This window comes from Choloepus didactylus, chromosome 3 (genome assembly GCF_015220235.1).
Source record: "Choloepus didactylus isolate mChoDid1 chromosome 3, mChoDid1.pri, whole genome shotgun sequence".
Classification (NCBI taxonomy): Eukaryota; Metazoa; Chordata; class Mammalia; order Pilosa; family Megalonychidae; genus Choloepus; species Choloepus didactylus.
Window position 1 is genome coordinate 145,081,665 of NC_051309.1, and position 10,830 is coordinate 145,092,494.

Consider the following 10,830-nt stretch of genomic DNA (forward strand, 5'->3'; position numbering starts at 1 on the left):
ATACATCTGCCCCCACATGATAGCATTAAAGAACATGGCACTTTGGGGGACACAATACATGCAAACCAGCACATCGTGGAAGGTGTTTTCTTTTTAAAAATGACAACTCTGCTGCTTTCCTGCTGTAAAATGGGTTTTCTGGTACCCACTCAAGCCTGCCAGCTGTCTCTGCTCCCTTCTGAGCTTCTTTGTGCTATCCTGGAAATATTAGACCAGAAATGTGGCCAGTTAAACCTGATACATTTTTGAGGGCAAATTCTAAGAGTAATAGAAATAGATGAAAATCTTAATATACATTACTAATATGAACTTAGATTCTTAGAAGACTTCCTTAAACTTCAAGCCTTTGCTAAATATGACAATATCATGTATCCTCTAAGACAATTTCCTATTTATTTCTCTCTCTTTACCTCACTTTAGAATATCAGCATTTTGTAGGATTATTAGGCATCTATTTTGTTAGCTGTTTTATCACCAGCAATTTCAGAGCACAGAACCTGGTAGAAATCCAATTATTAGCAAACATTTATTAAGGCTTTTCTACATGCCAGGCACTAATATGTTTTACATGCATTCATTCATTTAACACTCATAAAACCCTGCACATTTGTTGTTGAATTAATGGAAAAAAAGAAGGATCAATAGGTAGCTTGGCAAACAAAAGTAATTCAAGTTATGAGCATTATTTGGCAAGGGACAATCAGCAATTTCAGATTAAAGGAGATAAACAGAATATTTCCAAAGCAAGAAAAGCTTGACACTTCTAAAATAGGAAATTTAATTTAAGGAAAATCAAATGATAGGATAAGATGGTATTTTGTTGTTTGTTTGTTTTTAGCTTGAATGGAGATATAGAATTAGCATAGGATATATCAGTTTCCACATAGAGGAGATCTTGAGGAAGTTTAGAACAGTTATAATGGTTCCAGACTCTGATGTATTTTTAATAAGTTTTATTTCACAATTTCCAGTTCATCAAATTAATCAGTTAGTAAACAGCATTGTATGTGTATATGGATATACATATAATATATACACACATATTGGAAAATATGTGTACTTATACAAACCTACTACCTACCCGTATAGAATATCTTAACTATTGCTCTAGAGTTTAAGAAACCTAATTTGAGCTATTTAGCAATTGTTATGCCTTAACCCAATTATGATAGTTTAATAATCACTTGAAAGTCAGAGCAGCCAGTAGAAATATGTAACTAAAATCTGTTGTGCTGTGCAAGGTACTTTGTAATCTTTTTAAATAATCTTCACAGCCACTATCCAGTGCAGGTAATGTTATCTACATTTTTCAGATGACTGACAGAGAGGTCAAATTTACTGACTGAGGACATGGTATTTTACTTATCTGGGGATTTGAAATCTTATCCATCTGACTCCGTATTCTATGCTCTGTTCCTTTCAATCTTTAAACAAAAAATCTATTTTTTTTTTCTGAACAAAATATTGAAAGAAAGCCAAATACGTAAAGCAGAAAAAAGACTCATTCACTACTTCTGAAGAACCTTGGTAGAATACCAAATTTTCAAATGGTGTCCAGCTTAATAACCATCATATTAGCTATATTTCCTTTCTTATAAGAGTTCATTTTCCTAAAAGATGCAATTGAGATACACTTTTAGAAACTATGAAAAGTGCTGTGTGAATATATATAAAAGTGCTGTAATTATTTTAGGACAAGAGCAGAAAGCAATCCTAATTAGATATTGACTTTGCCTCCAATGAACTAGATATATCTTGCATATAACATAGCCAGAATTAAACAATTACCTCCCTATTCTCACAACTGAAACTGACATTGTATTCTTTAGGTCAGTCAAATAGCTCTTGAAAATGAAGAACACCTACAGAACACAATGAACTTATGGGAGGGAAAGAATCAGGCAATTTGAATAGCAGGAAGTATAGATATTTCACTCTTACCCTGAAAACTGAACATGCTAATTTAACAATTATTTATTCATTGGATTGAATTACTGAATTAGTAAGGCTGATTTATATAATTAAACTCAACATAGAGTAAAAATATGTAGGAACTGAGAAATCTATTATCATGTAATCATGCATACTGGGAAGATTTACCTAAACTAAAAATGCAATTCAGACCTATGAGGAATGAAAAGATGTCTGTTGAGAGAAGAGGTTGTCTGGGAAAGTTTCCCTTAATTTCAAAAAGGAGATACAAGGGGAAAATAGTATCATTTTCTGTTCTGAAGGTTGTCATGTCTCGGTGTGTTGCCAGAAACTGTTGCAGCTCATACTTTGAAGCTGGTAGAACAGAAATATATGTCAAAAAAGAACAAAATAAAACAAAACAAAATCATTGATTTTTGATAGCTTGATGGATCTACTGAATTAATTGAACACACTTCATTTGCACACACTGTTGAGGTAACTGTTCTCTCCCAGTTCTCCTCATATCTTATGGGGTACTCATTTATAGGCTTGTTAATGGTCTTCCTTGCTTTCCTGACATTATTTAATGTGCTATAAAGTAGATTCTGGTAAGTAAAGTATAAATCTGGATTTATTTTAATATGAAGATTCATGGAAAACATTTATATTAATAAAAGTTTTATATACTTTGAGTAACTTAATTATACATTATTATCTCATTGCCAAGTGCATCAAGCAATATTTATACTAACTAATTCATTAACAAACATCAATTGAGAATCTATTATATGGAAACCACCATGCCATTTTAGGTTTTAAAGAGAGAACTGTAAAACCATATGGTCTGTGAATTATTGCAACTAATAGTTTGTTGGAAGACTCAGATTTTAAATAAATAGAGACAGAAAAAATATGCAGTGATGATCCTTGGTAAATAACACGAAGTAAAAGGCCTTCATAAATGAGATATTATATCAGAAAGATTGAATTTAAATTTATATATAGGAAAGGGCTTTTTTAAACATGAAACTAAAGTATGATTTGCTATTCGGTGAATAAGGTTGTGAGTAAAAAATTACTCTGCACATTGTAACACATAGACTATAATTATAAGCACTATACCTCTTGTCAACAAAATAAAATTCTAGTTCTATCAAATATGAATGAGTTGCTATTAAAGAAGTAAAGTAATAGTGGCAAACAGATGATTTAAAATAAATAGGAAACATTTCAGTGACACTTAAAATAGAGGGAGATCGAATTATGATAAAGAAGATTCACAGACTGTATTCAAAATATCTAATGAAGCTTTGGAATCTAATTTATGAGATTATGAGGGAAAATAAAATAAAATAGGCCCATTAGTTAAAGCAATAATATTGTTGTAGTAAAAGAAATATAAAATTATATCTATAACCAACTGAACATTTTAAAAATTCCTTTTAATATACATTAAACATTTGGTTTCTCATTATCATCACCGTAAGATAGTCACTGCCTTAATTTGCTAAGGATGCTCTTTCAAAAAAACCAACTGGTTGGTTTAAACAGCAGGAATTTATGGGTTCACAGTTTCAAGGTTATAAGCCCCAAATCAGGGCATCAGTAGGCCACACCTTCTCTGAAGTCTGTAGCAATCTGTGGTGACTTGTTGGCAATCGATCGCTACCACTATCACATGACCATGTGTCTCTTTGTGTCCTCTTTTGTCTTCTACTCCTCTTGCTCAGTTTTCTGGGTCTCTCTGTAGATTTCTTCTGCTTATAATGTCTTCAGTCCTATCAAGGCCCACCATGAATCAATTTGGCCTCTTCTGAATAGGATCCTCCTAGCTCCTATTTACAAATTATTCCACACTGCAGGACCTGAGTTTAAGACTTGAAGATCCTGTTTATAAGTTTACACCCACAGGACTGGGAGCTAGGATTTGAACATGACTCTGGGGGGACACAATTCAATCTGCCAGTCACCATCACCTATGATTTTTTTATTGTGAGAGTTTAACTTGACAAATATTTTAGAACAAGTACATGATGTTAAAGAACTGAGGACTTGATAATTTATACATACAATCACCTACTCAAGAAACAAGCATTTGAAATGTAATGCCACTTTACTACTCATATGGTTTGGTAAGTCCGTAACAGGTATCACATATAAACTGAAATATATATCAATTTGCAGAATTACATTCTTTGTAAGTTCACACCATGTTAGATGTATTTAAATATTGAAATTATGAGTAATATGACTTAGAAAGGAAGAACTAAAACTGTATTTATTTTCATGTGATATGATAGTATCTGGCAAAACAGAAGGAATCAATGCTAAAAGTTACATACCAAATTAGAAAAATAAATATGCTATCAAGATACAAATTAACAAAATTAAAAACTTTCATACATATGAGCACTATCCTGGAAAGTTGGAAAATATTATGACACAGAAGATACATTTACAATAATAGCAGAATAGAAAAAATACCTAGAAAAATAATGAAAATATGGAAAACTGTATAAGAAAAATTTTTATATGCTACTGAAAGATACAGAGAGAAAGTAAAAAAAAAAATCAAAAGACACTCCTTATTATTGTCAGTTCTCCACAAGTTGATGCAGCATTTAACACTAGCCAATAAAAAGAGCAAAAGCTTCTTTTTAAGATAAATGAATGAAAATATTATTATAGAAAAATCAACAAAAAATAGCTTGAACACTGAACAGGAATATCAATAAAGAGTGAAAGGCTTTATCAGCTATTAAAGCATACTATAAGACTTTTATAATTAAAACAGTTTGGAATTGGTGCATTGGTGCATTACAAGAAAGTCTGACCCAATAGATAGTCCAAATGTTGAATTATATATATATATATATATATATATATATATACATATATATATATAAAGTTGCTATATGATAAAACTGGCAATCCAGTCTCCAGGGAAGAAATGGATGTTTTGGTAAATAGTTTAAGGACAACTGAATAGCCATTTGAAAAAGGATAAAATTGGAGCTATTTAAAATGCACCAAAAATAAGTATCAAACTAAACTGTGGAAATATTGAGGAAAAAAATCATGTGTAAATTTCTATACAAAAGGGAAAAATCCTTTCAATGTATATCTAAAAATCAAAAAACAATAAAAGACAGAGAACATTTAACTATTTAAAAATATTTTCATGGTAATAAAAGACCATGAGCAAAGGCAAAAAGCAAAAATAAGCTTATATGACAAACAAAAGGCTAATATCCCTAATATGTAAAGAGCTCTTAGAAACAGAAAACAAGGCCAGAAACAAAACCCAAGCATACTGATACCTCCAAGAATACATGTATTAAAATAATATATATTTAACTTGCTGCAGCAAAAGAAAAGAAACTCCATGGGAAACATCAAAAAAGGGAAGTAGAAAGGTGTCTCTTTTAGGTTTAAAACTTGTTTTGAATGATTCTTGGTTATAGGGAAGCAATTATAGACAAGATGGCCTTAAGAATCAGGAGCAAATTCCTTGACTGGGTGCATTATTTTATATTATATATAATGGATGTAAAATGATTAAAACAGAATAAAAAGTGCCATTGGTAAAGAAGTATCAGTCTGTTCATTTTGTCTGAAGAGGGAATGTTGATGGTTGCCGAGTGACCTTGACTCTGTCTTGTTCTAAATATGGTCATAGTACAGCCTTTTTTTGTGAGCACTCTTTATGTCTACTTGGGATCATCACTATCAGTTTGCCCACATGGCCATTTGTTACTTTCTTGAACATCTCTTTTGACTAAGGTCAGATGAGGCTTTTCTGCAGGAGAAATGTATGTGGGGTGTACATCCACAACATTTTCAAGTTTCATTGCATAGAAGGTTGTTTAAAGAAAATAGACCATATTTGGAAGTTAGTCCCTTCCTGTTCATTTTGTCATAAGCTGTGTTGTGAATCATCTAATCTTAAATGTTGGCATGGTAGATTTTAATACTCTACAGGATATACCGAAAAAAAAAAAATGAAAGAGAAGCAACAGCATAAACAAAATTATTATAAATCTTATTTTTAGTATCAGGTGTTAATGACCTAAATTATCAAACACAGGCTATGAAGTTATATTCCAAATTGCAGCTTTTCTATTCTAGAAAAATGGGTGGCCTTTCTTTTTAGTCTTTCCACAGACTATCCCACTTAACTGATAGCATTTGTATCTGGGAAATAAAAAGTGTTAGATATAATTCAAAATCCCTCTTAACTAGACAGAAACCAAGGGCCATTTGATTGCCCCTAGCAACCTAATTAATAAATTGAAATTAATTAGTTAGATCCCATGAGAAAAAGTGGAATCATTTGTGACTTCTGCTAGGATGAGGGACAAAATTTGAATCATATTTGTTATTCTTATAGTTGGAATTCCCTACATTGAAACTGGTTTTCCCTGATGGAAATTCTCATACATCATGCAAATTGCTTCATTGCAGAGGTCTCAAGGAAACACTGCTCACTGGAGGGGTAAGGAATTCAAAAACCTCCAAAATTATCTTCTATATGTAAAATAGCTTTGCATGTGTTAGACAGATTGAAGCATGGTGTCCACATAAAAAGCAGTACATTAATGTGGCAAAAACTGTATTTATCACAACAGAAGTGAGCCAATTTTGGGGGCAAATATTGGGACAGCTATTGATCCCTGGGGACAAATTAATTTCCTAAGTAAAGAGTCTTGCCAAACAAACTGAAAATTCCCTGGGGAAAGTAAACTGAATCTTGCACCTACATAGTTGCAATACCTGTTCCTCCACCTGGTGAGCTTGGTTTTGCTGACTGTGTTGTATTGAATTCAGTACGGGCATTGTTGACTTGGCATCACTGTCCCTGTGAAATTAAAGACTGAGTTACTGTCATGAGGAAAATTGAATACAATACAAGACCTGTGATGGAAATCCACTTGTAAGGTAAATAGCTATTGATTTTGGTGGAAGATAATGGATAGGAGTGACATATCTGTGAGATTTAGAACAGTGGCAATAATTGGAGAAAATTTTAAAAGAGAGTTATATATGTATTTGTATATATATTTTCTCTTTTCTTATGTGGTAGAGGAAGTATAAAGGAGATTACAAGGTGATAATAATGAAACAATACATGAAAGCATATAGAGAAAAATTTCGGCATTCACTAAGGAATGCAATTTATGAATATACATAAGTTTAGCAGCAAAATCAAGGGAAAGTAAAAAGCATAGATATCAACAATTAAATCTTGTTCTTCCACCATCACGTCATCATCATCTTGATCTGAAGGTCTAAATTAGCAGTCTACAAGCAAAGATTATCTTCTTGAAGATCTTTAAAAGTCCTCAGTTTCAATGTATGACCAGTGATCTGCGGAAGATGGTTTATGATATTTTGCTAGGAAACACTGATCCAAAAAGAAACAGTCTGATTGTCTATGGCTGTGTTAGTTGTTGACAGAGCCTGATATGGTCTTTTCTAATCAAGTTTATTTGCAGTTTTCTTTAGTAATTCTTCCAAAATACTGAACCTTCTCATTTAAAATAATTTAGAAAATGACTGGAAGAGAAGTTATTGGTGAGAGAATTAAATAATTTTAGATAATTTATTATATTACATTTATTATATTAAGTGACTATACCAAAATGAAAGAGAGTGGACTCTTCTACTGAAGTAGAACACACAATTAATTGGTTAGAATTTAGGCAAGGAATACCCTGACAGTAGGTACATATTGTTAAAAATGAGTATATTAACAAATCTTCAGGGTCTTCAGTTTATTCTACAAAGTGTATTATGATTGTCCCCAATTGAAAAGAGTATTTAAACCTAGAAAGAAATTCTTGGCACATGAATTTGGATGTTTATTTTTTAATGTGAAGTTCACAAACACTGGAACATTGATTACATGTTAGGTAAACAAGTCAGCCCTCTCAATAATTATAAGCAAATTATATTTTGGAGAACACCACAAAAAACTAACAATCTCTATTGTTCTTTTTGTAAGTTGAAGAACCAAATCTTTGCTTATCTTGTCATTTGGAAATCCCAAAAACAGTTTAAAGGTAAAAAATATCTTAACATTTGTATTATTCTGAGTTTGGGCTCTGTGGTACACTCCTTATATATACCCATGTCCTAATCCCTGAATCCTATGGATATGTTACCTTATAACGCAAAAGGAATTTTGTAGATGTGGTTATGGTAAGTATCTTGAGATACTGAGGAATATTGGATAATTCAAGAGGGTCAACTGTAATCCCAAATGTCCTTATAAGAGGGAGATGGGAGAGTCAGAATGGGAAAAGTAGATGTGTTGATAGAAACAAAGATTGGAATGATGGCCATGAGTCAAGCAAGGGATGCAGGCAGTCTCTAGAAGTTGGAAAAAGCAAGGGAATGCATTCTTCCCTGGAGTTTCCAGATGGAACTCAGTCCTGCTCTCCCATTTCAGATTTCTCAGCTCCATAACTGTAAGACAATAAATGTGTACTGCTTTCAGCCAAAAGCCTGTGGTAATTTGTTAGAGCAACAATAGAAAACTAAAACAGGGAATGGATTAGGAAAAGGCATAATTAAGAAGAGTTGTCAGAGAACCAACAGTCAATATTATAAACACACGAAAACAGGGATAATGGTTATTAGGAAATTTGTCTATAATTATCAAAAATAAATAACTCAAAAATTTGTTCAGAGTGTAGAAAAGCCCTGAGAAAATATAAAATTCAATGTTTTTTTTGAATTTTTTTATTCTTATTATTTATGAGCACTTCAAGCTAAGTCTATGCATATATATATAGACACATATATAGGCAGGCATCCACAAATGTATACGTATGAACAGAAACACCAGAGAAGAGTTTAGCAAAATAAATAATATAAAAATAGAGAAATTTGTCCAAAGTTTGAAAAGGGTTACATGAATTTAACAATAAAATGCTATTGTCAAAAGAGCAAGAGTTAGTAAGTGGGTTACTAATGATATTCAGAAGAGATTGAATGGTAAGGCAAGAATTTTAGAAAGAAATGTTTCAGAAACCATTAAGAGACTTTTTTTCTGCTTAAGAAAATGTCTTTGACTTTTAATAACTTTTGAATTAAAAGTTTTTCAATTAAGAAAAAAATACTGGTTTAATTAATAAAACAAAATACTTCATGTTAAAAAAATCCACTAATTTATGTAGTTCTCTCTATATGCCAACAGATATATACTTCTATCTTTTCTGCCAGTCCACATGACTGCACTCAATTTAACTAGATCAGGTATTATTGTATCCATTTCTGTGTAATATGGAGTTCTTGTTTACTCAAATTGGCAGCAAACTCATAAGAATAAAACTTCAGTATTTTGTTCGAGACTCTAACATCCATTCCAGGTAGTATTATCTTGAAGTTGGAACTTGATTAGTTGTAAGACGCATATTCAATATTATGCAAATGCATATTCAATATTATGCAAGTGTCCTATTACAAACATATCAGGTGATGGAAACTTAAAAGGCTCTTAAATGTTTTCATGTCTTGTAACACTCTATTTGTGTTAGTTTTAAGTGAAAATATCTTCCCCAATGCTTTGTGTTAAGGAGTTGAACTAGGAGCAACTTAGTAAAGCTAATAGTGACTATCTTTCACCACTCAAATAGGAAATAATTTGTGCCTGGAAATATCCCAAATGAGTAATTATCATATGATAACCATATCCTGTCTTCTGTCTTACTGCTAATTAAATTAATTAATTAAGTGGCCTTTCCCCAAGTGGACTTGATTTAATGTGCCTCATATAATTAGTAGCTCAGGAAATGGAAATAAAATAAATGATTTTGTTCAGGTTTTGTAAAGCCATGATCTGAAGTGCTTTGTAATAATGCAAGTGAGAGATATTTTGATTCTTTTTCTGTAATAAAAATACTCTTTGTTGAAAAAGATACTCTGTTGGAAGAAAATATTTTGAGCCAGAGTCTAACAAATAGATATAGTTCATGTTTACATTACACTTGCTTGAAGCAATAGAAGTTCCTTGGAAATAAAATAAAAAACTTAATTTAATATTTTATTATAAATTCAGTGCATCTTATTCATTGATAGGTAATAGAACTTGGTGGATAAGAGCATGATTCTGGAGCCACAGCACCTTGATTAAAATTTCAGCTCCACCACTTATTAGCTGTTTGATTTTGGGAAGTATACATCCTCTCCGTAAGACTAAGTTTCTGCAAATGTGGATAGTAATGTCTATACCTTATGGTTGTGTAAGATTAAATGAGTTATTGCATGTAAAACAGTAAGAACAGTGCCTAGGACACAATAAATACAATGACTGTTTGTCATTATCATATTAGAATTGCTATTTATACAATTATATTTAAGAATTTGTTTACATATACTCATACAGAGAATAAGCCAATGTGATTTTCCTCAAAGCATGGACTCATGATAAGATAGATAAATATCAGGGAAAATAGAAAGCTGAAGATTGAAAATAGCCAACTTATCACCTTTTATTTCTTGAAAAAAATAACCATAGTACTTTTGTACTTTTTTTCTCTCGCCTTAAAATAGCCTCTTCTTTAAAATGTACCACATATACAGAATATAATAAAGGAATTATGCACATTAACTAAATTTGAATATGTGCATACACAACAATATAATCAATATTGTGCATAAAGATACAACCAATGTTTTCATTAATCTCTAAAAAACACATTTTAGCATTAAAATAAAAACATCAGCTTTAGCAGATACTTCTAAATATTTAGTTGAAATTTTTCTATTTGTAATACAAGCCACTAAGACCTTTGTTCAACTTTTGTCTGTATGTTGACTCATTATTTTCTTGTACCCATATCCAGGTATACCCAATATGAAATTATAATAATTAACTTACTCTCAAATACATTTATAATTCTGCTCTTCCAA